The sequence below is a fragment of the Clarias gariepinus genome, chromosome 12 (genome assembly GCF_024256425.1).
Source record: "Clarias gariepinus isolate MV-2021 ecotype Netherlands chromosome 12, CGAR_prim_01v2, whole genome shotgun sequence".
Lineage (NCBI taxonomy): Eukaryota > Metazoa > Chordata > Actinopteri > Siluriformes > Clariidae > Clarias > Clarias gariepinus.
The window spans coordinates 7592667-7620063 of NC_071111.1; the positions used below are offsets into that span (position 1 = coordinate 7592667).

A 27397-nucleotide genomic window follows, 5' to 3' on the forward strand; every position below is an offset into this window, starting at 1 on the left:
TGGGCTCAGGTTAACGCTTTCCTACATTACCCACAGTGCAGTGCGGTGCTGATAGTGGTGCAGTCAGAGTTTATCTCCTCGCTTTATCTCTGCTTAAAGAGGACAACTTTTTTTTCTCTTTTCAACTCATCTTTCTTACTTTTTTTAACACTCTGCTTCATCTGTTTTATGTCTCTCTGTCTTCTATCTGTCTTTCTTTTTGTCTGTTTTCTCTCGGCTGCTCTTTTTCCTCTGTCCGTCTGTGTCAGTTCTATAAAGTTCTATAAACTAGAAATTAATATCACATTGACATCCCAGGCACAATATGGACAAACTTTTACTTTTTGTAGAGAAAATATATATCCTAACAAGCTACATTTACTTTATAGTGTCGGCGAGCTAGAGTCAGCTGTGTCTGTCTTCCTCTGTCTTTCTCTCTGTATCTTTTTCTCCTTCCCCTCTCTCTCCTTTATCTATCACTTTTCTGTCCCTTTATCCGTTCTTCTGTCTTTCTTTTGTATGTCTGTCTGTCTCTTTCTCCATCTCACACTCATGTCTCTTTCGGTGTCTTTCTGTCTTATATATCTGTCTGTCTTTCTCTATCTCTAACTGTCTCCCTCTTTCTTTCTCCCTAGCTGTCCCTTTCTCTGCCTTCTCTCTCTTTCTTTATTTTTAGCTCCCTCTGTCTTTCTCTCTGTCTCATTTATATATGTCTGTCTAGTTGTCCCTTTCTCCACCTCTCTCTCTCTCTCTCTCTTGCTCTCCTTTTTCTCACTGCTTCTACCTTTCTGTCTCTCTCTCTGTCTCTCTCTCTCTCTCTTTCTCTCTTTCTCTCTCTGTCTCTCTTTGTCTCACTCACTGTCTTTGTCTCTGTCTGTGTCCACACCACCTCCACCTCTCCCTCCCTCTCAGTTCCCCTCGCAGTAGAGTGTACAGAGAGTTGAGTGCGATATCTCTCCGGCCTGCAGGTGGCGATATGATGCAAGAATGTAAGGACGCTGTGGAACGAGAAGGAAGCGCTTGCTCTTTACATAAAGCTGAGGACAGAAAGTACAGCAAAGTCAAAGCTGACACCAATCAACCATTCAGTGTTTCTCAACACCTAGTGCAAAACTGAACAAAATAACTAATTATTTAAATAATAATAATAATAATAAGTTGATTTCTGTTCAAAGGTGTGACCCCCCTCCCCCTCCCCCTCCACACACACACACACACACACACACACACAATTCTCTGAGACAGTCATGGCATGGTCTTTGACTCTTATCAGACCCCCTTCTGCTGGTTTATTCCCATGATTACTACACGCATGCTGCTGCTGGTTCCATTTTGTTTTACACAGAAACGATGGGGGACGCAAACTTTTGCACTGTTCTCCATTTTTTGTTTAATGTTCTTCTGGGTTCTCCAGTTTCCTCCCACGTACTAAAAGCAATGTACAGTAGGTGGACTGGTGAAGACAAATTGCCCCTAGGTATGAATGTGTGTGTGTGTGTGTGTGTGTGTGTGTGTGTGTGTGCGCGTGTGTGTGTGTGTGCATGGTGTCCTAAGATGAACTGGTGTTTCCTCTAGGATGTGTTCCTGCCTCATTACTTTCTCAGTGTTCCTGGGAAAGACATTGGATCAATTGGAACTCTGACTGGGAGCGAGTGGGTAAGTGAGTGAGTGAGTAGCCATACAAACAAACAAACAAACAAATTTATTGCAGCACCAAGATGATGACAATAGTGATAATTAAAATGATGATGATGATCCTGATAATGAAGAAGATGATGATAATGAGGATGATAATGATGACGGTGATGATACTATTAATGATATTAATATGTTATTGATATGTTAATAATAATAATTAAGATGATGATGACAATGATATATGATGATGAAGATGCTGATAATGAGGAAGATAATGATGATGATGATGAAGAAGAAGAAGAAGATGATGATGATGGTAATACTGATGATGATAATAATGATAATATTTAGCGATGACGATATAATGATGATGATAATGACGATGATGATGAGGAGGAAAATGATATATGATGATGGTGATGACGATTATGATAATGGCGATGATGATAATCATAATAATCCCAATGATGATGATGTGATGATGATGATAATAACAATGGTGATAATGATAAAAAAATCATGATGATAATGATGATGACGATGATGAAGATGATGAGGATAATATTGATGATAACGACGAAGATGATATGAAGATTATTATGATAATGATGTAATGATAATAATAATATTGCTGATGATGATGATAATGAAAATGATGATGATGATGATGATGCTGATGATGAAGACTACAGACAGATGATCTGAGAAATTAAATTATTGTGCCTATATTTTCCGAGCTAATCCTGCACACGTCATAAACACGTCTATAGTTCTCCACCTGATCGCTCTCTCTCTCTCTCTCTCTCTCACACACACACACACACACACTTTTCTCTGTCTCTCTCTCTCTTTTTAAATCTTCCTCTCTTGACACTAAACTCATCCCGTTCCCCGGTATCCCCCCCCCCCCCCCCCCCGTGTGTTAGAAGCCGGGTTGCGGGTTCACGGACGCTACCGATGTGTGTGTGTGTGTGTGCGTGTGCGCGCGCGCGTGTGTATACAGTATATGCGGTCTTACGAGCGCGCTCAGGTCTTCTACAATTAGGCCAATCAGCGGCGTCGCGCAGGCACGCGCGCGCACACACACACACACACACACGGCGAGGAGGAGGAGGAGGGTGTTTGAGCAGAGAGCAGTCAGTCGCCGGTCACTTTGGAGTCGGCAGGCAAGCGGCAAACTCTGGAACAGACGCACGCGCTCTCTCTCCCCCCTCTCTCTCTCTTCGGATCTGCGCGAGCACTGCACCGCGCGTGTGCGTGTTCGTGTGCGTGTTAATGCGTGCGTGTTTCCTGTGGAGCTCAGAGACGAGGAGAGAGACAGAGACACGTCGGAGTTTCCGCACGCGGACGCGGCCATTCCCCTGAAGCGTGCACGGACCTGCGCGTGAAGAGTGCGGCGGCTTAGGGAAGGCGGAAAAGTTGCTGCGGGAATATTTATAGATATAGATATACATTTATATATAAACCGACTGGGATTGTGATTTTTTTCTTGTGTGCATCATTCCGTGTGGAATTGCCTTTTTTTTTGCATTCATCATCAGATCCTGAGTCTCTAAAAAAAAAACACAAAGTGTGAAGTGGAGGAGTTTGCGCTGCATCTCTCCCTCTCTCCCTCTCTCTCTCTCTGTATCTCTGTCTATCCGCAGCGTGCTGCGGCGGCGGCCGAGGTACTAGTGCTTGGTGCTGGTGGAGTCCAAACCCGCAGCACAGGTAAGCCAACAAGGATACACACACTGACACACACTCTCTCACACACAGATCATCATCATCTCTGTGCGCTTTTGCTTTTGGCGCAGGTGAGTTATTTCGGTGTGTGTGTGTACATATATATTTTTTTCCACCTGTGCGGCTGGCTGTGCATGCGGGAGCTCTGCGGGAGAGCACTGCACCATCCGCGCCCTGACACACACACACACACACACACACACACGGAGCGAGAGAGAAGATACACACATTTTCTTTCTCACACACACACACACATAGGCATGCTTCATGCGCGGAATGTTGCTGATCTTAATGTGAAATCATCATCATCATCATCATGCGTGGGAAACGGGGGGGGGAGAAAACGCGCTTTCCTCGAGTTCAGTGAATTCGCAATGTTTCTCTCCAGTGGAAGCCCTTCTGTATTAGAACCGTACGAGGATGATGATGATGATGATGGTGAGATGGTCCGCACGTTTGTAGCACCGATGCGGCATTTCCGAGAGGCAGGACTGCTCTTCATCCTCACCGCGCAACCGGGAACACTCTCACTCTCACTCTCAGCATCGTTCACGCGGAATTCTCCTGCGGAAGAAGTTGGTCTATGAGACACTCATCAGTCCGGCTCAGTCCGTGTTCTCTCACCGGCTCATGATTAACACAATCCATTCTGGATCCAAGTGATGATGGATGTCACTGTGGAGTAGTTAAGGCTTTAAAAAATGCCTTCATTCATTCATGCATTCATATTTATTTATTTATTTATTTATTTATTTATTTATTTATCAAACCCATGCGCTGTACACTACAGACGCGCTTTGCGGGGTTACAGCACTCCGAGCGCAATGTGCTGCAGCTTTCCACAGCAAAGCAAAAACAAAGCATAATAATCATAATAATACTGATAATAATAATAATAATAATAATAATAATACTGATAATCATAATAATACTGATAAAAGAGCCCATCGCGGACTAAACGCCCGCAGTGCTGAAGTAACTCCAGTAGGAGTGTTGATTTAATCCTGCACTTACTTGTGTGTGAATGTTTAGTGCGCAGCGGCGCTGGACGGACTGAGGCTTTAGAGCGCTCACAGCACGTGCACGTTTTCATAAAAGGTTACCGGTTCGAGTCGGGAGTTGTTTGGGAAGTTATAAAAGTCATGCAGGGTGTGCTGTGAGGGCTGATGTAACCAGGGCAAAGAAGCAGAACAAGAGCAAAGAGGCAGGAGTTTGGACAGGGTTGGTGCAGAGTTTGGGTAGAGGTTATGAATTTAACAGACACGCTTCTTGCATGGGATGTGAGCCAATGAAAGTGCGTATGGCTGTTATGCGCCGCGTTTAATTATGGGGCATTGTGCGTAATTACGCATACTGTGTGTGTGTGTGTGTGTGTGCGCACACTGCTTCACGTTTACTATATCTATCTATCTGTCTCTCTGTCTGTCTGTCTCTCTGTCTGTCTGTCTGTCTGTCTCTCTGTCTGTCTCTTTGTCCTTCTGTCTCACAGGCTCAGAGCCTCTCCATTCTCCAGTCCCCAAAGGTGGCGTACTTTTCCCACGCACTCTTTAGTAAGCCACAGTAGTTTTTGGTTTTAGATTTGGGATGCAGCCGCCACTGATGCTCGTCAACTCTGCGATCGAATCTCTCAGGGAATCGATTCTTTTTTTTCCAAAATGAATCGATTCGCACTGTCGGATCAATTTGTACACGATCAGCTCACATGTTTATATCAGAATTACATTTATAGTTCTGCAGGATTTCTGTCTCCTTTTCCTGAGTGACAAAGAAATCATCTTTTATTTATGATAAGTATTTGATAAGTATCTACTTTTTTTTGTCTTTACATCATCTATACCTAAGATGTATATAAAATAAATACTAGACCACAATGGGAAGCACGTCTCCATCAATCAGCCTGCTTATTAAATATATATTTCACGATTAAATCGATGCGGTAGTTTTCTCTCTGAGTCATACGTCTGGTTATGATGTAGAAAAGCTCTATAAAGCTCGCAGACTCGCCATGTACTGTATTTATAGACCTGATTACTGTACGCCCGGTGCCGATTCAGTTTTGCAGCATTTATTCCTTCCAGTTTTCCTGACCCTGTGTTCAGGATGGAGAATCGCCCTACTGCATGTGCATGGATTTGGGGTTTGACTTGTACAGGTACTGAACTGCACTCTGGTTTGGGTGACTGGAACTGGCTCGACTGCTCACTCCTAGTCACTTTAAACACATTGTTAAATGAAATGTCTGGTGTTGACATTGCAAGTGAAGTAATTGGTCCTGAGATTGTGCTACTGGGCATGCAGTGTGTGTATAAGAGAGTGTGCAAGAGTGTGTGTGTGTGTGATTGAGAGAGACTTGAGAGAAAGCTTCTGCTTTTCGTGTGTGTGTGTGTGAGAGAGAGAGAGAGAGAGAGAGAGAGAGAGGCAGATTTTATGATTGGACATGCCCTGGCCTAATCCATGCACAAATGTGCTCATGCATCTGTACCCTGATCATGAAGCCTATGACTGACTCTCAAAAAGCTAATCATTACAGCATTAGCCTTCGGTGTTTAATGACGTGTCTGGCTAACACTCTCTATTCAGACTCCAGGCACCTGACACACACACACACACAGAGCCTTCAGCTTACCGGTCTTAAAGTGTTTCACGATGATGGTCTGTTTTCAGAAAGCACAGCCTTGCTAAAGGTTTGGACATTTTGAAAAGGTAATTTTGGTCTGTGTGTGTGTGTGCGTGTATATGTGTGTGTGATTAGTCAATGGTGCCAGAGTATTATATATACACAAGAAGTAATTGACCAAAGTCTAAAGGTCTAGAGAGCTTACAGAGTAGCTTAGAAAGACCCAGATAAGCCACTGACATGATGGAACGGTGATAAAAGCTTCTTTTTAAATGGGTAACCATTAGTGATTAGTATATGGCAGTAAGCAATATGAAGAATATGAAGGATTTGACTGCAAAAAAAAACACAGTAAATGCCGTTTTCATTTTCAGCTTTCACTCATTCTGGAAAGTTATTTTTCTTAGGCAGAAAACACTATCTATAAAAGTAGTACAAAAAAATGTTACATACAGTATCTTTCTTTAAGCTTTAAACTTGGCAGTTTATTAACTCATTTCATCATAAAATGCAAAACATCCATAAAGAGTGCTATGTCATGTGATCAGCCAGGCAAATTCATCAACTGGACAAAATACTACTACGCTACTGTGAACAAAGTGAATGTGTTCCATGATCCTTTTGGAGAATGTTGAAGCCGTTAAAAAGGAAATTTGCTGCTGCAGTTTCCCCAGCAGTCATGGACTTCTGTGATAAAGTCTCACGGTTCTCTTGGTCTCTTGGTTCAGTGGTAGGTTTCTCGTCTGCCATGCAGAAGGCCTGGGTTCAAATCCCGCCCGAACCCAAGCCGCTGTTTTTTTCCTTGTTTCAAATTTCTGCCAGTCACTCAATACATAACACAATAATTGGGTTTGTGATATTCTTATTTAAACTTAAATAACATTGCAACTAAATTGTATGTTTACATGACCATAAACAAACCTGCAGTCTGCTTTAACCAATGGAACAAAGTGCAAGAGATGAATTTATAGCATCAAGAGATAAATAAATCACGCAAAATTTGGACTGATATAACCCAGAACAAAATTGACATACTATTTAGGTATTTGTGCTTTGAACTCCTTTGTAACTTGAAGAAAGCAAGCACAAAATATTATCTGCTTTAAATACTTTTTGCATCATATTTTTTCTGCTAGAATGGATTTATCTGGTTCTGCAGTCAAACCTTTCATATAATCTGATGTGGTTAAGCTTTATAGACACTGAGATTCTATTTTATCATTTCTATTTGTATAATCATTTACATTTAGGCATTTGGCAGACGCGCTTATCCGGAGCAACTTACAAATGTGTTTGGTAGTTTCCGTAATTGGATAGATCCATGCACTGGGTTACTGGGTTACCAACTAAGTACCATCAGTTGGGTAGGGTTTTTTCCTTTGGGGGGGGGCGTTGACCCAAATATTGAAGAAACAGATAGGTCTTTAGTCGTCGTTTAAAGACTGGTAGAGACTCAGCTTGTACAAACATCTGGAGACATCACTCCATCACCGAGGTGCCAGAACAGTCATCATTTTACTAATCAGACCAGGAAGGGTCAGTAAAACAAAAAATATACACAGCAAATTCCCCGTGACAAATTAACACCCAGAGTGTTGATTTTCCCCCCTTTTAGTTCATAGTTTATTTAGGATGTCAATTCAACACTGTAGGGTATTGATTTGTTTCTGAGTATCAATCTCACATTTCTAAAGAAAAGTCTCTCAAACTGTAGCCCTGCTCTGTGGTACAATGAGATACTCAGTCTGGTGGCGTAGTGTTTAGCACTGTGGCCTTGCATCTCCACGGTCGAGGGTTCGATTCCCATCTCTGGGTCTTATGAATATAAGCATGGTTGGGAATTTATGTAGAGTTTCCCAATAATTTAAGTGTTTGTTAACCTTTTTTTTACTACATTTGCGGTGAAAAATACAAATTTGCAAGCTTCCACTTAATGAGATCATTTGTGCCATTTATTTACTGTTAGCCTAGATAATTTGTTTGTTTCAATCAAATTGTTTAGTCAAAATTTAGAATGATATGTCCCTGTAAAGAAAGCCAGTACAACTAACATTCCTTACATGGCGTGACTTAAACTTTGTAATTATTCTTAGTAATAGTTTTACTACATTGAGTATGACAATAAATCTGAGGGTGAGATGATGATTAAAAGTCTTATGTTTTATCCATGATAAAAACAACTCACATTTGGTTTTATTAAAGTTGCTAAAAAAAACAAACTATTTAAAACTTTCGCCCTCACTCTCACCACAGAGTCAGACTTTTGACACATCTGTCCCATATCTCTGACATAAACCATTCTGCAAACATGGAGGCTCTGCAGAGTTTCTCTGCTACGGATTCTTCAATCCCATCACCCTTTATGTAACAGTTAGTGTGGGTTAGGTTTTTTTTCCCTTTAGAATAAATGTTCTTCAGGTTCCTTAAATGTTCGGTTTCTTTTATATAGTCAGTGTTTTATCAAGGGGTGCCTATAATTTTGGAGCAGTCAGCATGTCGTATGTGGATGCAAGCTTGATGAGTACAGTAGATTGCTGTTTCCTACATTGTCTCTCTCTATACCGCTAGTGAAAAGTGTGTGTGTGTGTGTGTGTGTGTGTGTGTGTGTGTGTGTAGTATGTCAGTTGAAACTGTTTCTAGTGCAGTTGTTATGATGATGTTGCTACAACAGGACAAGGCGACAAGGCTTTTCCAATAGATTGTGTGTGTGTGTGTGTGTGTGTGTGTGTGTGTGTGTGTGTGTGTGTGAGTTTTGCCTAGTTCCACACATTTTCTGTTTACACTAGCTTGGACCTTGTCTCATGAAACACTGTCCTGTTCACTTTATAAAGCATGTAAGCCTCTGTGTGTCTCAGTAAAGTGTGTATACTGTTAAATCCTTTAGGACAGTTGTGTTTAGCCGGGATAGCGCCAGGTCGTCATCTGGTAGTCCTTTGTGTGTGTATGCATGTATGAGGTGAGTGTGCACAGTATTCAGTGGTTGTATCCAGGATCTCATCGCTGCTTTATTTTCATAACAATAACACAGAAGATGCATCTCATGAATACATTGTGTTATCGCCCGAACCTTATATTATTATTATTATTACTCTGGACGTCGTCCTCTTCCCTTTCTTTCTGCGACAGTGTTCTGTACAGCCTCTCTGATCCTCGTGCTGATAAAAACCCAGAAAATCACACTTGGAATAAACATCCCAGAGCGCCGGCTTTGACGTTTGTCGCACCTGATCCGTGCATGACAAGTAATAAATTAACTTTCTCTGTTTTTAGTACTGGAGGGAAATGTGATCATGTGATGAGCGCGAGACTGAAAGACATACACAAGGGTGAAAGTGCATTTTATTCGTCTCTAGTAAACGCTTTATGCGTCATGTTTAAATCCAGAGCCAATTCCGGGAGCGCGAGATGGGAAAGCTCTCAGACCTGCGGTGATTTAGTGTAGTATATACTGGTGAGGTGAGGTGAGGTGAGAGGAAACAAGAAAAAGTCAGACGGAAATTCAGACGGACACACAGAGAAAATGTGAAATTTGACACAGATTGGGTCGAGGGAGTACACTGGGAACCTGGGAGCGGGGATCTGCTGCAGCACTGTGCCTCACTGGAATTGGATTTCAAAATAAAATGACATTTCTTCTTCACTTTGTAGAGATACAGGCATGCACACTGAAGCAAAGTGTTCCTCAGTGACGAGTGTCTTCACCGGTTAAAGGTTCTTTAAATCTTTTTTAAATTAATTTATTTTTTAATTAGTTCTACTTTGATCTCTGAAGGTAAACATGCTGTATAAAGGTGCTGGATGCCTTATTTAAAGAGCACCTAATATGCAAAATTAAATTTCGAGCAATAAATTTTTTGGACATTTAGATACATCTCCAGTGTGTGTACAAAAAAAAAAAAAAAAAAAACATTAGAATAAATATCGTCTGTTTTCTTTTTTGGGCTTAAACAAGCCAATGAGAGTTCCCTCCCTAATGTGACATCATAGAAGAAGAGCCTCTTAGATTTGCTGCATTCTGGATGGGCGTGGCTCAGGGGTAGCTCATTTACATAGACACTGAAACAGCACGTTAGGAGGGGGAGTGAAACAGGGGAAGGGGTAGTACATGTTACCACACATTAGGGATATTAAGGGAGTATTAAGGGATTATCAACATACATTGTTGCCAGATTTCAATAGCTGGTACCAAGTGTGTGTGTGTGTGTGCTTTACACAATAAAATCCTTTTTTGAAATCTTCAAGCAGAAGATTGCAAGGTGTTTCTATGGATACTATGCTTGTTAGTGCCATTAACCCGTCCAAATGACCCCCCCCCCCACACACACACACACACACTCACCCAATAGGCAGCAGCAGATTATGTTTTTAGCCGCTGCAAATGAGGTATTGCCTGTGACAACCGTTTATATCACCCTGGTATAATTGGACCAAAATTATGAACATAAGTGCCACCCCTTACTGCCAGACAACATGCTTTCACATGTTGTCTCCGACGTGGGCAAAAAAACACATCAGTCTTGTTCAGTCAGTTATACCGAGCGGTATCATACCTACGCCAGTGATCCGCTGCAGTTTCAGCAGCCGTGTACTAAGATAATCACAGCTGTCATATTGCCGCATACGGCAGACGTGTTGAATCCTCACACTGGCTTCCAGATAAGAGCCTTTTTCACTCTTTCGAGCTCCCATTGGACACGCATCACAGGCTGCTGTCATTTTGCAAGGCGCACCTGAACGAGAGCGAGGTTAGGCTGTCGTCAAACTGATTGAAATCCACCGTTAAATGTTCAGGCTTGAATGATCCATCAAGGAAGGGGGTTCCCTTTCAAACGGCTCCAATTTACACCCTATTTACATTTAAGAAGCCAGAAGCTGTAACTCCTGAGCAACCTTCATGCGGATTACACTTTGAAACATGTCCATTTGTTATCAGTTTCAAAGGAAGGTCGAGTTTGGCTTCCTCGGGTTGACGATTGAAAATCGGTCCTTGGTGTGAAGGAGCGTTTTTATGGTAACACCCAGGGTGCAGTCCTGCCTTTGCTCCTAGTATTCCCAGGAGACACACCGTAACCCCGACCAGGAAAAAGTGGTTATTAAACTCTGTATACGCTTTCATTTTTTTTCTCTCTCTCTGCACTTGATTCACTTTGAATCAAATAATCACATTTGCCAAATCTAAAAATAAATGCCTCTAAACCTCGTTTCTCAGGTTTCAATGCGAATGTCAAGCAGTAAGCTAGAGTTTGTCTGCACTTGTTTCCATTCCACGTCCCCGAGGACGAAGGTGTGATCTTTCCCAGAGCCCTCGCCAACCCCTCCGCTGGAGAGCCTCGGGGCAGGATTGGCTCGGTTGAAGAGCGAAATGCGATCAGGTGAATGTGTGTAGGAAATAAAATTGAATCACATAGCAAACCGTAGTGGAAGAGAAGGAGAGGAGGAAAGGAGGGAGGGTGGAAGGACGGACAGAAAGATAGAAAAGGATTATGTTTGCGTTATCCACTGCCCTACAAGAACTCCACATTCCCTTTTGGAAAACAGCCTTCTCTGTTTACACCACCGGGCCCTGACAAACAGACCGAGGGATGAAGTTAAATAGGAAAGAGAATGGAGCGCTATCTTTTTTTTCCCCCCTCCCATGCTCCCGGAGGAGGAGGTGGAGGAGAGAGCTGGCGCTCAGCCAAAGAGACTTCTGCCTGAGGAAATTGTGACGGCGTGAAGCCATCCGATCCGACCTCCTGCTTTTCCAGCGTGGATCTGTATCTGAGTTGTATTAACGACCCAGCTGACATGCAAGCGTCAGTGCAAGTACTTGGCATGTTCGAGTGCTGAGGTGGTGAAAGAAATTACTGCATACATGTACACACAGCTGGGATTAATGCTGGCAGGATGTATTACCAGGACAAGTCGTTGCATCATAACACACATGGTCAGGTCTTGTCGAAGACTCCACTGTGTTCTGTCTGTCAGCTCTAACCCTGCTCTAACCCTAACTGTACGCCTCGGGAAGTTTCTGGCAGTTTCGCTCAAGCTTGGGCTGTGCAGTGCATCATTATGATCTTAAAAAAATAACAATTGTAAAAGTAAAACCCCTTATGTAGCATTATAACTCTTCAAGTTGCCGGTATACATTCATAACGTATTATACTTACAACTAATATGCATGCAGCAACAATAACAATTATGGGTAATGCTTTGTTTTTAATACATACAATTATTAGTAATACTACAGGAAAGTTTTTTTAACACTTCATAACACCTACATAGGTCATTCATGACAACTGTCATAAACCCATATAATCATTACCCTTACAAAAAGGTCTAGGGTTCGTATTAGTTTTAAATGGATTAAGAGTAATAATTATGGTTAACATTTCAATTAGGGACTGTGTTTATAACACTTCATGACACCTACAAAAGTCCGTCCTGTCAACTGGCATAAACCTGCAGGGACGCTACAGTATACTTGTTAATGTTGTTACATATGTATTACTTATAAATGTATTATTTTCTAAACAAATTCAATTGTTAGTAATGCATTACTCCATTAAACGTCTATAACATCTACATAGGTCATAACATCATAATGTAGGCCGTTCATGACACCTGGTATAAACATAAACACTACCCTTAAGTAACGTGTTCGCTATACGTGTTAGCATTAGTTTCCATTAGTTCAGAATGTAATAATACGTATTAATGGTTAATACATTACCTGGGGATGGTATTTATAACGCTTCATAACACCTACATACTGTAGGTCATTAATGACTGACTAGTAATAAACCAGAATAAACACTACTTTTAGACAAAGTGTTACCAGTACAGTTATTCTTACATGCTGTGTGTTTAAGTTCTGCATTAATATTGTAGGTAATACTTGTTCATAGTGTTTATAGCACTTCTTAGCATCTACATAAGTCATTTGTGACAACTGGCACAAACCTGAATGAACACAAACTTAAACAAAGAGCCATCCGTTTGACTTTATGTTACATATGACATATCTATTAGTTTTAAATGCAATAACGCTGTACTTAAGGGTAGTGTTTATAACACTTCATATCATCTACATGAGTCATTTATGATAACTGGTATTGTATAAACTAGCAATAAGCACATGTTAAAACATTTCAGCTGATTTCAGTAGGACTTTTGTTATGATTTTATCAATTTGTGTCAAGTCGACAAGTGTTAGAAGCCTTTCGTAAGAATTAATAAAAAGGCAAATAGTCATGTGCATCCCTTTGTTTCTGCTTATAAGTCGCTTATATGACAATATATATATATATATATATATATATATATATATATATATATATATAAACTAAATGAGTGTTATGTGACCTACATAAAAGACATGCATTAAGGTACAAAGCTAGTTGTTATAACATCCTTAAGTCAGCCTGAAACATGCCTGGAAGATATTTCGCTTAAGGTGTTGAGTTATATCTCTTTGACGACTTAGTATTAAAACTGACAGAAGTATTTTTATGACAGCTGGCACCCTGTTGAAATGTGCTTTTTTTTATATATATATATATTTATGTTCTGCTTATACAAGTGTTATAAAGCCCTATGAATGATGGTTTGGAAGAAAATCGTACATAATTATGCTCTGTGCCACAAGTTAAATGCCACAGTGGTGAAGGTGTGTTATGGATATTGAGTGCAATTACAGGTTTTCAATTCAGTCATAAACATATTAATATAATCACACAGGTCATAGAGCTGTATTTATTCTCTGTTGCGTTTTCATTCTGACATTCCGGCTCTAGATAATGACTCGCTAGTGACCTTTAGGGTGCTGCTCACTTAACACTCCTATTTGTTTAATCACCTGTCCTTCTGATACCCGGATGAGTTTTTTTTTCTTCCCTGAGTGCTAGTAGTGTTGTGACCTTTGGAAAACTATATTTCCTGCATTTCCTTTACTCTTCTTGCCCCCACTGGTTAAAGGTGAGGGAGTAATTTGTCATTTATCTGAATCTGTTTGTAAAAACCAAGCTTGGCTCCTCTTTTAATGACATTCTAAAAAAAAAAAAAAAAACTGCATTAATTGCATACTCTTGGGTGCAAAAGTTTGTGACCCCATTGCAAAATGCCAAGAAGCTGCAAACTGCAAACTTATAAATCTGAAACATAACGCTGAGTCAGCAAAAAGGAATATTTCAAAAAAACATCATAATCTTGGAACTGTAAAAGTTTGTGCCCTCATACAGTATGTACAACTTTCAAGTAGAGCTAAGTTGACTTAGCTTTATTTAAAAGCTAAAAGCTAATTTTTTATAAAAAAAATATTAAAATTTGCATATGCAAATAATAATAATAAAAAATGTTAGACCAATAATTTCTGAAATTTATAAAAAGTTGTATATATATTAAGTATAAAACTGCAAAAGTTTTTTTTTAATATAAAATAAAACAAGAAAATTGAATTGTGTTTACAGTTGTTTACAATTACAATAAATGTTTTTAATATATATATTTTTTTATTATTTTCATTTTATTGTTATATATTTTATTTATTTTATGTACTCAAATATTTAAAAAATATAACAAAGTATTTTTATAATATTCTTATTATAATATAAAATCATTTCTATTATAATAAGATAATTATTGTAAAATAAATATTAAAATATTAAAATAAATAAAAAAATAATTATAAAGTAAAACTATCACCAGAAAATAGTTTAAAAAATCTTTTTTAGATCTTCTCTCTAGACCTCATGTACAAGTCTTAGACTGTATTTACATCACATATGTATTTATTTGTTATAAATTAATATCGTAGTATACAGTATACTAAGGGCCCATTTTGTTGCTCGCGATAATGAAGTATAATCTGTAAAACACACTAAATGCTAGAAAGCAAATGTGCTTGTCTTCTTTAATTCATTCTAAGCGTACATAAACATTTGCACTTAATTGCAGGCTTGAATGTTGGTTTCAAATCAGATCTTTTTAGCAGCGTGTGGATTTAATTATGCATGCAGTTTTGCTCTCAGAGAAATTTGATTTAAAGTGGATCCCATATTTATAGGTTATAGTTACGATTGTAAATTCTTAGCAGATATAATTCCATACTGTGTCCACTCATTCGCGTTAGCGTCGAGAAACAGAATACGCTGTACGTGTTTGTGTTATGATTAGCCGGTCAGTGTTTAACACAGTGACACACGACACAAATGTCAGTCGTCCATGCGTGTCCTTCCGCTCCTCATCTCCTGCTGCTAAATTCAGAGAGCTATTAGGACACGATGATGATGATGAAGCGCCGCGATTTGGCCATTTACTTACTCTTGCGGAAAATAGATTTCCCATCTCTCATTATTGCGGCACACGAGCAGGACACACACACACACACACACACACCTGTTTTAACCCCGCGCTAAATGATCTGGGTTTCTGAGAGCTTTCAGCTGTGAAGTCGTCATTAACCGTAGCTGCAGGTTTGATTTGATGGAACAATCAAGAGTAGAAACGGCTACGACTTTAGGAATAATCGCTCATTATTAAACCTGAGAGCCTGGTGTGTGTGAGGGGGGTGTGTTTGACGAGTGTGTGTTTGACAGGTGTGCCTTTAAGGGGTGTGTGTTTGATGGGTGTGTGTGTGTGTGACGGGGTGTATTTGAGGGGTGTTTAAGTGCACAGTAACTTATTAGCTCATATCTGACTCCGTACCATAAGAGGTTTAATAATGCGCGAATAGGATTTATAAAGGGCTAAATCTGGAAAAGTCTGGAAAAAGTCTAGTATTAAAACCACAATCTTAAAAATACTGTAAAAATAATGTCTGCTACAAAGCATTTAGAAGACTGTTTTTAAGACGTTCTTTAGATCAGGGTTCTGGGTTCTATTATGAGATCCTGGATGAGTCGTTGTTCTGCTCGTGGAGTCATGAAGATTCACCACTGTTGCAAGTTTTATCTATTTGTGGACTATTTGTGGAGTCCCAGAGCCTTAGGAATAGCTTGTTAACCCTGTCCAGACTGATACATGTCAGTTACTTTGTTTCTTATTTGTTTTTAAATTTCTTTAGATCTTTTGGCGAGCTTCACTCAGGTTCTGTGGAAGTGATTTCTTGATTGAACAGGTCTGGCAGTAATCAGGCCTGGGTGTGGCCAGTGGAAATTAAATCAGCTTTCCAAAAATCACAGTTCACTTATGATTTGGGAAGGGGGCAATTACTTTTTCACATAGGGACAGGTGGGTTTGGACAGCTTTTGTCCCTTAATAACTGAAATTATCATTTAAAGACTGCATTTTGTATTTACTCTGGTTATCTTTGTGTAATATTTTAATTTGTTTGATTATCTCAATCATTAGAGTCTGATAAATATGAAAAAAACAGATAGATAGATAGATAGATAAATAGATAGATAGATAGATAGATAGATGGATAGATAGATAGATAGCAAAAATAGATCTGAAATAAATTTGTTTTACTTTAGCTATTAAAATGATAATCATTGTTTCATAGAACCTTTGGTTTAGATACATAGACAGACAGACAGACAGACAGACTCCTAGACAGACAGACAGACAGACTCCTAGACAGATAGACAGACAGACAGACAGATAGACAGACAGACTCCTAGACAGATAGACAGACAGACTCCTAGACAGACAGACAGACAGACTCCTAGACAGACAGACAGACACACAGACAGACAGACAGACAGACAGACAGACAGACTCCTAGACAGATAGACAGACAGACAGACAGATAGACAGACAGACTCCTAGACAGATAGACAGACAGACTCCTAGACAGACAGACAGACAGACTCCTAGACAGACAGACAGACACACAGACACACAGACAGACAGACAGATTTCGCTCTAGAAAAACTGCATTTATTTTTTTGCTGGAATGATATTATTGTGTCATGTGGTTGAAGGGTTGGTGTTTGAGTAGACCGGGCTGTTACACTAGGTGTGGATTAATCTTATAAGTTCAGAATAAAAAGGATTTTCTCTGCAGATTGTCCCGAGTCCAGGACGAAGCTTTATTACTTTTACGATGTTTAAAGCCTTTTACATCACGGCCCTAATCCTGCTGAGGGATTTGTACAAGAAAATACTTAATCCAAGATTCCTCATAATATAGTGTCAGACAGTGACGACCCAGATCTACCACTCCGTGTGTGTGTGTGTGTGTGTGTGTGTGTAAGCTTGGTTTGATGAGTTTAAGATTTCAAAGGTTGATAGAAAGGACAAAGATAAGACCATCAGATTAATGCAGCAACATAATCTCTCTCTCTCTCTCTCACTTTCCCACACACACACACTCTCTCTCTCTCTCTCTCTCTCTCTCTCTCGCTCTCTCTCTTATAAAGCAACAATTATCAGGAAATAAATCCTGGGCAAATCAGTAGCTTTCTTATCCCAAGTGCTTAAAGAAGAAAGAAAGACAAACTGCTCCTTACTGACATTGATGTGTGTGTTTGCTTAAAGATAAACCTACACCGTCTATAAATTAGAACTGATTCTCCTGAGTGGATGACAGATGATCATTTCTGAATCGGGAACACGCAAGTTTGAGACAAAACTCAGACACAAATGGGAATAAATAAATAAATATTTATTAATATGGGACTCGGTCACCTCCGGGTTCCACAGTGTAGCTACGTTGAGATTTGGTTAGGCTTCCTTTATTTCTCTTCGGGAAATCCCGCCTTCTGTGTTATGATTGGTTACAGGAATTCCGTTTCATCCATGATTGGTTAGATCCTTCACGATGTGTGCAATGCGAGCCAATCAGTGCTCTTTCCTCAGCCTAAGACCCGGCGGGTTGCCACACCCCGTCCTACCCAGAATCTGCATGCATTGCACTCCATGTTAATGTTTGAGATATTATAAACCTGCATAATCTGTTTCCTCTCATGCATTTCTTTATTCCAACATCGCACGTTTATAATACAAGTTTTAAAATTGTGATTAATCGTATACGATTGTGATTAATTACATTAAAATCTTTAATCGACTGACAGCCACAGTAGTATTAACACACATAGCAAGCTAATTAACTCACTGTACATTTGTTTTTTGCATTAATTTTATGCATCATTCTTTCTAAACCTTTGCCAGCTCAGGTGTCTGAGATAACCTTCCCTAAGGTTTGATATTTAGCCTGATAGCTTTGGTATTTCTCTAGGCATCTCCTCGACAAATCAGCGCTGTATTAAACTTGAGGAATAAACTGCTCTGTGTGTGTGTGTGAAATGGCCCTTTATGACGTCTGATTTATTGTCTGCTTCCCTGGTGCTGACGAGGCTGCGTATTGCTTCGAGAAAGGAGCGTCGGTCTCGCTTAGAAATCAACTCTCACTCCCCCCCCCCCTCTCTCTCTCTATCTGTCTGTCTCTCTCTCTCTCCTATCCCTTATTCACCTCCTCCTTCTTCTTGCATGGAAGCCTGATGAAAGTCATGGATCACACGTGTGAGCGTGTCGGGAAGAGCGTATTTTTCCCCGTGATTTAAGCACACTCGAATTTAGAGAGTCGTTCCTGCGAGAGCAGAGTTTATGCGCGAGAGGACAGAGCAGAGCCGCGGAGAGGAGGAGGCATTATGTAATCCGGCGCAGGTGAAACCAGGAGAGACAGGTGCAAGATGGATGAATTCGGGATCCGGAGACTTGCTCAGGAGAGGAGGAGAGTCTAGTGTCTCTGTAGCGGAGATGTACTGTAGCAGCGCTGTTGCTAAAGGAAGAAACGCCTGATTTGTCTACAAGCTCGGGGAAAGTGAGAAAAGGGGGAGGGAAGAAAAAAAAAGCAGCTGATAAACAGGTCGTTTGCTGGCAGACAGAGAAGTTTTGCAACTCTGCAGTGTGAAAACAGCTGCTTTATCATTAAAACCTCCTTTAGGAAATGATGTTTGGCTTCAGCTTTGATCATTTCTTTTTAATTAAATGATTACGCTATTAATGAATGCAACAGCTTCGTGCTTTCTCTCTCTCTCTCCGTCTCTGACGCATTTGCATTCACGCTTGAAAATTAATGTTTATAATTAACTTGCGATGTTTAACAGGATCTGAGATTTATTTTATAATGATGTGCGGAGTTGATGGATCAGATGGTTATTACTCAGTTTTTTTTTTTTATTATTTGGTTTTTACATTACCAACAATACCTTAAGGAAAGCGATACGATGTCTCAGTGAGGTGTTGCTTTATTCTGTCCAGCTTTCGACAACATTATGCTCGTCAAATCTCAGACTTGTGTCTTGTGACTGCATTGCATTTTGGGACTTTGAGTTCTTGCTTGGAAGTGCCTACTATTTCCTTGTTGGATTTGTCAGTGATGAAGTTTTAAATGTGACTTGAAAATACGACTGCGACAAACGATTATTTTGATAATCGATTAATCTCTCTATTAGCCGATTAATCGCATTACTCACTCACTCATCTTCTATACTGCTTTATCTTGTATTCAGGGTCGCAGGGGGCCTGGAGTCTATCCCAGGAGACTTAGGACACACATGCATACACACACGCACACACACACTCTTCGTGTAATTTAAGAACACCAGTTAGCCTAATCCACATGTCTTTGGGAGAAAACTGGAGTACCCAGAGGAAACCCACCAAGCACAGGGAGAACATGCAACCTCAATACACGCAGACCATGAGGTGGGAATCGAACCCAGACCCTGGATGGCAAGGCCACGATGCTAACCACTACCTACGTGCCACCCTAATCGGATTACAACTACCGCAGTTACCAAACTGTTTTTTTTTTTATTTGAGGAAGAAAAGACGGTCTTGTTTGTTATTAGCTAAAAGCTAAGTCTGATGGCTATCCCTTATTTGAACAAAAGTTCAAATGCATCATGCAATAAATCTCCAGTAGCATCACAAATATTTTAATATTTAATGTCTTAGGGTGGAGTTTTACTTTAATGTGTGTGTGTGTGTGTTTGTTCCGGAGCCACTAATGAGCTTCCCCTTTCTCGTGCACTATCTAATAAGAACCTAAACTGCCTTTAACTGCATAAGCCTCTCTATTTAAGAATAATCAGACGCTATATAGACATAAGACGCCATTATGGAAAAGTATTCCATTTCCCTCATCTGATGTCGAGCGGCTAATTTGCTTTGATCACTGTTTTATGGCCTTCCTGAGCCCGGCTTGTTTAATTGAATAGGGTTTCATTAAGGCCACGGTAATCAGTGATAAATCAGCAGCCGGCTCGGTGAAAGGTAGCGTGGAGCAGGAAGTGGTCGTCTAACCCAATAAGAGGAAGTCGAAGATGAGGCTGTGTAGAGATAATATCCAGTGCGGTTAACATTACAACAAGACGCACCGGTTTGCGTTTAGACCTTTTGTATGTCTTTATTGTTTTGCAAACAATGTTTTTTTTAAATCTACTGAATATCAGTATAATTTATGGATCCTAACTGAATATCTCGAGAGTCCGTCATAAATCCAGACCTGCTAAGCAGGATTAGAGTCGGTCCGGTCGGGGCGAGAGGGAGAGAATATGGCAGATGTCAACATGCTCTTCAGATCCACAGGATTTGCCTGACTGGCTTTTGGGCTCGGTCCAGCGCTTTGAAATGCGTCCATTGTGTGCTTGGTATAAAGCTTATACATCCCCGAGCGAGCATTTTACTCGGTGAATGGAATGCCATACGGATTTGTTACGTATCTGTCCACTAATCCTACGCCACACTACAGAATAACACCAGTGTCACATTAAACCGCCGATAATAGGATACAATATCCTCCGAACGGATTGTGCATCATAACAAAGGCAATATTGTTACACTGGGTGTTAAAGTAAAACCATGGAAAGGGTGATGAAACTGATATAAAGGAGAGAGAATAATAAACACCACTGCAGCTTGTTTAATTGAAAAGGGTTGAAAAGAGGAAGTCGTGTGATGATAACAGACTATCAGATCTATTTATCTGTTTTAAGGATGCAGTGGTCCGCACTGTCACCTTGCACATCCAGGTTCCGGGTTCGATTCCCGCCTCGGGGTCTGTGTGCGGGGAGTTTACATGTTCTCCCCCTATGGTTGGTTGGTTTCCTTAGGGTACTCCGGTTTCCTCCCACAGTCCAAAGACATGCCGTTCCCAATTCGAGTACGTGTGTGTGATGGATTCATAACGCCCTGTCCAGAGTGCATGAAGTTTCCTAGGTATAGGATAAGCAATATAGAAGATGAATGCACTCTTTATGCACTCTATGCATTATGCCCAGTATTGTGTAGGTTGCCACCTGGGTAGCTCTGGCCCCTCGGGGCATGACTCCACAAGACTCCTCTACTGTGCTGTCTGGCACCATGACGTTGGCAGTAGATACCTTGGTGCTGTAGGTTGCAGTGTGAAGCCTCCATGGGTCAGACTTGTTTGTGTGGTGCACGACACGTGAGCTCGATCGGATTGGGACCTGGGGAGTTTGGAGGCCGGGTTGGCAGTCTTGGACCCTTTGCCTGCTAGTGCCTTTCTTTCATGGACAGCATTGACTTTTCCAGCAATTTGTGCTGCATTGGCTTTTCAGTGGGATCAACACGGACAGGCTGGCCTCTGGACCTCGGGGACAAGGATGAGCCTTGGGTGGGCCAGTTTACTGGTGTCTTGCCTGGGACATGGGGTGTGTTGATATTTTCAAGGTTATGATTAGGTTCAGGTTAATGTCAGTTCATTTTTGTTTTGTTTCTGGTGTGTGTGTGTGAGAGTGAGTGTGTGTGTGTGTGGACTGTCCCGAGTCTATAATGCGTGGACGTCTTTGACATGGAGTTAATGCGACTTTAACAGCTTTATCAGTGATGCGCTCCCTTCAGTGGCACTGACCCTGTGGGACGCCCACAGATAATTAAAATCACACATCTGCCCTTTTCCACTGTGTAAACATCACATGTCTTCCTCCTCCTCCTCCTCCTCCTCCTTCTCACTGTGTCCCCATTTCCTTTTCACTCCAATAAAGAAATCCCCATCTGTCCACGGGGTCGAGTCATCAGATGAGCTACTATTAATGAATTTCATACGTGTGTGTGGTTGAAGAGCCAAGCATGTGTGTGACGTGTTCTAATCAAATTTGAATTGCAAGTCCCGAGATAATACTCTCAGATCAAGCCTGAGGATTAACATGAGATTGTTTTGTTTTCCCCCTCCAGTCAAGGCTGACATCTGCAGTTTAAAGGTCAAAATTCAAGGTCGAAATTTTGCACAATTCCTGTATTGTACAACTGGCATTTAATTACACATATAGACTTTTTTTTTCTTTTATAAGAAGGGTTTTCAAGTCAAACTGGGACTTTTAATTGTGCAGCTCAAACACCCCCTGGTACGTTATGCAGGGGTTAAACTGGGATTTAAGAGGTGGAAAAGTCATGCAGTGACGTTTCACGGCTGCCAACAGTGAAACAAAGAATGTATTTATAGGAGCATTTACAAAAGCAAAGTGAAGTTCTTGGAAATTTATTTTAAAAAGCAACAACACTTTGTGTTTGTGTAAATGTGTTTAAGAAGATCAGTTATCAGTAATTCGTTGTACTGTATAACGATCCTTAAATGGGAATGTGTTTACTTTAAATGATGCTGTCATTATTATGGTTATTTCTATTATTTATTTCAATTTGGCCAAAACATGGTGTTGGTGCTAAAAAGTGTCTCACCTACTGTAGGTGTAGTGTCTGTAACCTTTTTGAATTCAAATCTTTCAATGATCTTAATTGTCATTTAAATAAAACTTGACCTGATTAGATTTCAGATGAAAAGACATAAACCTAAAAAAAAGTGTATTATTTTAAAATGCATCACTGTTATTGCAACATGAGTTAGACGTGGTTACGGACACTACAGATGTTTTGGGAAAAAGCATTCATTTTGCACAGAATGCTTTAATTTAAGCAACAATTTTTACATTTAACATCTTCTAGATGTCTACACCAATTTTAGTATCAATACTCATACAGACATATGAATAATTTGCATTTTAAATAATAATTATTTGAAGTGAGACAGTATAACGCTGAAAATGGCGTTTTTTAAAGCACATATAAAATCATCTCTCCAAAACGGTTAAAGTTAGCAACTTTAAAACTGGTTACTTCCATGTTGCATAAACTTTAGAAGTAGCTTCTTTTGCATTTTCTGTATTATATCTGTGACTAAATGTAAAAGAGCTGAAGAGGTTCTCGGCTAATTCACTTTACCTTACTAAAAGACTAAGAAATGCAATGTTGGACAAATACAAATTGGACTGATGGAGACAGACTGAGATGCTGAATGTGAAGCTCTGTGCACTAATAAAAGTGTTAAAATGACTTAAAAGGATGAATGAGTATGCGACAGAGAAAGAGAAAGATGTTAAATGTAAAGTTCTTCCCACAAAGAAATGTGCCATTTTCACTTAAAGAGATGAATGAGTTTGCAAGAGAGAGAGAGAGAGAGAGAAATGTTAAATGTAAAGCCCCTCCCACTAAGACATATGATAAACTCCTATTGTGCATGTGCAGTCTCTCTCGCTCTTGCTGAAAATAAATCCAGGTTGTTGTACATCAGGGAGCTGCTGTGGATATGCGGGACTCTCCAGGAACATCTGGGAGAATTAGGATGTCTGGGTTAATGTTAGTTAGATACTGTAGAAGAACCTGAAGTCGTTGTGGGAAGCGAGGTCGACTCTTTGGGTTTGTTTTCGGTCCGTGTATTTTTCTTATCTGTTTATTTGTTTGGAACTATTTTAATACAAGCTAGCTAGGTCTTGACTATCGGGGGATGGGGGGGTGTAGGGGGGATGGGGGGGTTGATTTATTTCAGAGAGCCTCGACAGATTTCGGAGAATTTCTTGGCCGTATTTCTTTCGAGAGTGATGATGAAAGATGTGTCTGTGCGGGTGTATACAGTAACATGCTGACACAGCTTAGTCTGAGAATTACTATCACAGGACTGTCAGGATGAATCATGACTCATAATAAAATTTAATTTTAACCACAAAAAATACTACAAACTGTAGCTGTGATCACAGGCAGGCAGGCAAGTCGCAGCTATAATTGTCAAATATACCGTATATACAACAGGAATACAGTATCCATTTGCCTTAATTAAATTTTTTTAATTAAAGTACGTTTGTTAACCTGTATCGGCCAAAACATGGTATCTGAACTAAAAAGTGTCTCCCTTAGGTGAAAAAGTGAATTTTCAGATGGAATCATATAACAGCATTTTTTTATAATACTTAATGCTTCTTATCTCTCGATCCATGCTTCATTTTTTTGGAAATCTGCTACAGGTTTATATTTCTATCAGATAAAAAAAAACACATTTGCTAAATACAGTTTCATGGCCTTTCATGTCCGCAGTGTCAGTTACTTTTTTGAATTCAAATCTTTTAACGATCTTAACTGTCATTCAGATGAAACTTGGCCGGTTTAGATTTTACATGAAAAGACTCAAATGCTAATTTGTTAAGGTATTGCAACATGAATTTGACATGGTTACGGACACTACAGATTTTTTTGCTTTTCAGATTTTCAACAAAAGACGAAATATTTTAATTTAGGCAACGATTTTTACAGGTCAGATGCTTCTAGAAGCTTATCCAAAACGGCTGAAGTTAGCAACTTGAAATTTTGGGGGAAGCATGATTGGTCACTACCATGTTGCCTAAACTTCAAAAGTAGCTTCTTTGGCCACACACATTTTCTGTATAATATGTATCACATAAAAAATATTGTCCATACGGTATATGCCTTGCTATAACTTACATTTTCTGTTTTTCTAAGAAAAACTGGAGCTCAGCTCTGCTTCCTGTTTGCCTTTCTATTCCAGATGAACGCCTGATTATACAGTAGACAGTTATTTACTGTATATGACCATGTGTGGTCTGTGACTGCCACTCCTTTCCCCTTCTAACGAGCAGCATTGCAGCTGTATTTAGCCTTGTTCTGAATTAAAAGATTCCTCGTATGCTATATAAACTGTGTACTAAAGAATCAAGAAGCCTCCCAAGGAGAGCAAAACGTCCTGCACTCCTTAGATTTATAAATATTTCCCCAAATCTCCTCAATCACGAAACCAGACTGATGTTTGTACATTCTTAGACAGTTCAGTTTACGTGCAAGGTTTTGTAAGAGGGATAAAAACGGTGAGTGCCAATAATTATGAAGCTGCCTGTAAACTGTATTTTTTATATGAATTATGTAAAGACTTATAACAGGTTTAGTATAGAAATTACAATATGACAATCTGACGTGTATAAAAAAAATATTATTATTATTGTTGCTGTTGCTTTTGTTTATAAAAGTTTTTTTAACGTTTTCATAACAAAAAATCTAATGGATCTACAAGATACAGAAAAAGAAATTGATTTATTGATTATGTCTACTTTCTATACAGTAACAGGAACTCTTTCAGCGACAAACGTTATAAAACCATCAACAAAGAAATGCATTTAAACTGGAAACTTTAAATAATCAAAAAGCAAAAAAACTTACAACTTATAACTACAAATAATTAAAATTAAAAGTATTGATTTATTTTTTACTTTTTTATACAACAAAAACAAAAACGTCAAAAAAAAACAAAAAACAAATATGCCTCCATTTAAGTTTCATTTAAAATAATTTACTGTAAAATTTTAATATAAAAATTATGTATAAGAACAATAACTTTTAATTCAATCATTTTACAGACAAAAAACAATTAAATAAACAATAGTTTTACTTATCGATTATTTGATAATGTCTGCTTAATATAGTGTAAAGGGTTCTTCATCTTTTATTTCTTAGATTTATTAAAAGTTAAATTATATCTATTTTGCCAGAAATTTTTACTTTTTCTTTACTGAAAGTCAAAGGGCAGAGGTAAGTTATAAATTAATAATAATAATAATAATAATAGGGGTGGTGTAGTGGTTAGCACTGTGGCCTTGCACCTCCATGGCTGAGGAATCGATTCCTGCCTCGGGTCAATGTGTATATGGGGGTCGCATGTTGTTCCCGTGCTTGGTTGGTTTCCTCCAGGTATTTCGGTTTCCTCCCACAGTCCAAAGACATGCGGATGTGTGCATGTGCGATGGATTGGCACCCTGTCATTGTGCCCAAAGTCTCCTGGGATAGGCTACAGGACTTTGATATGGGATATAAATGAATGAATGAATTAATTAATTAATGAAAATAAATAACCTTCGAACATAAATGACAGGGACCTTTATATATATGTTATATAACTTTTTTCTCCTGAAAATAACATAACCTGTACAAATAGGTATTTAGAATATAATGAGTTGATTTATAGTGTAAACACCTGTCATAGTCTATATACTGTACACATTTCCCTGTCTTTTAATATATTATTAACTACATTCTGTATATCACAGCGTAGCACTAGCACTATCACCCTATCGACTTTTATAACCGGGTATGCTTACAGCGCTTGTTTCTCATCACGAGTATGTTTTACAGAGAGTGGATTAGAAAAGGCTCGTTGATTTGAAGAAGGTTTTGTTTACCTCGAATAAGCCTGTTAGAAATCTGTCTTAGTTTCCTTCATGCATTGAGAGCTGCAATTAAACCTGCCGAGTACAGGCGCTACACCGTGAAAGCTACACCGCGCTTCATCTGAACTGAAACAGGTTGAGTGTAGAAGGACTTTCCAGAGAATTTCACAATTAAGAGAGCTTGCATGCCACTGCGTGGTGTATGCACATTATTCTGTATATTTGGATGGTGGTTAAGAGGTTAGCACCGTCACCTCACGGCTCCAGCGTCGGGGTTAAAATATGGCGTTTGGTGTGTGTTTGTGGAGTTTGCTTGCTTTCCCAGGGTCTGTTGCATTTCCAGGTAATCTGGTGTCCTCCAACGGTACAAAGATACGTGGTGTGGGCTGAATTTGCCTGAAGTGTTTGAATAGGTATGTGTGTGTATGTGTGTGTGTGGGGGGTTGGGGGGTGCATCCATGCGGGTTGCAACGGGTTAGAGTAGTCAGCAATATATCTTCCCCTTACTACTTGCATAATGTCATAGATCACTGCAGCTAACCATCCCATAATGATGAGGGTATAAGACAACCATGGTGGTTTGTAAATACCGAAGGAAGTTTCTTTAAAAAAAAGGAAACAATTATGTCGGTGCGCAGGTTTAACAAGCATAATCTGTTTACAGTGAGCCTGAAATCTCATTTCGTTGTTTGGTTGTGTGCATTGCATTGGCATGTTGCGAAGAAGAACCTTGTTTAAATTAGTCTAACAGAAAAGGGACAATTTTATAATGTAGACGACTTGGTTTTTAAAGACACTTTCAATTAATCATTAATATGCACTTTTTTTTATTTTTTTATTTCTGCGTTTATTAAATCGCCCAAAACACACAGATCCAAAACGGACAGCCGGTTCAGTCTCCTGCGCTGCTCCGGAGTTTAATCGAGAGTTCACAAACCTCACAAAGTCCTGAAAGAAAGCAGAGGACCTCTGGGTAATGTGGTGGCTT

General features: G+C 39.7%; 1 protein-coding gene across 1 annotated transcript in view; it reads left to right on the top strand.

The window, feature by feature from the left end:
* Positions 1-3034: 3034 nt before the first annotated feature.
* Positions 3035-27397, top strand: part of plxna4 (plexin A4) — a 320040-nt gene continuing 295677 nt past the window's right edge. The window contains exon 1 of the mRNA XM_053508461.1: positions 3035-3327. The gene's annotated coding sequence lies outside the window, so the exon portion shown is untranslated. The remainder of the gene's footprint in view (positions 3328-27397) is intronic.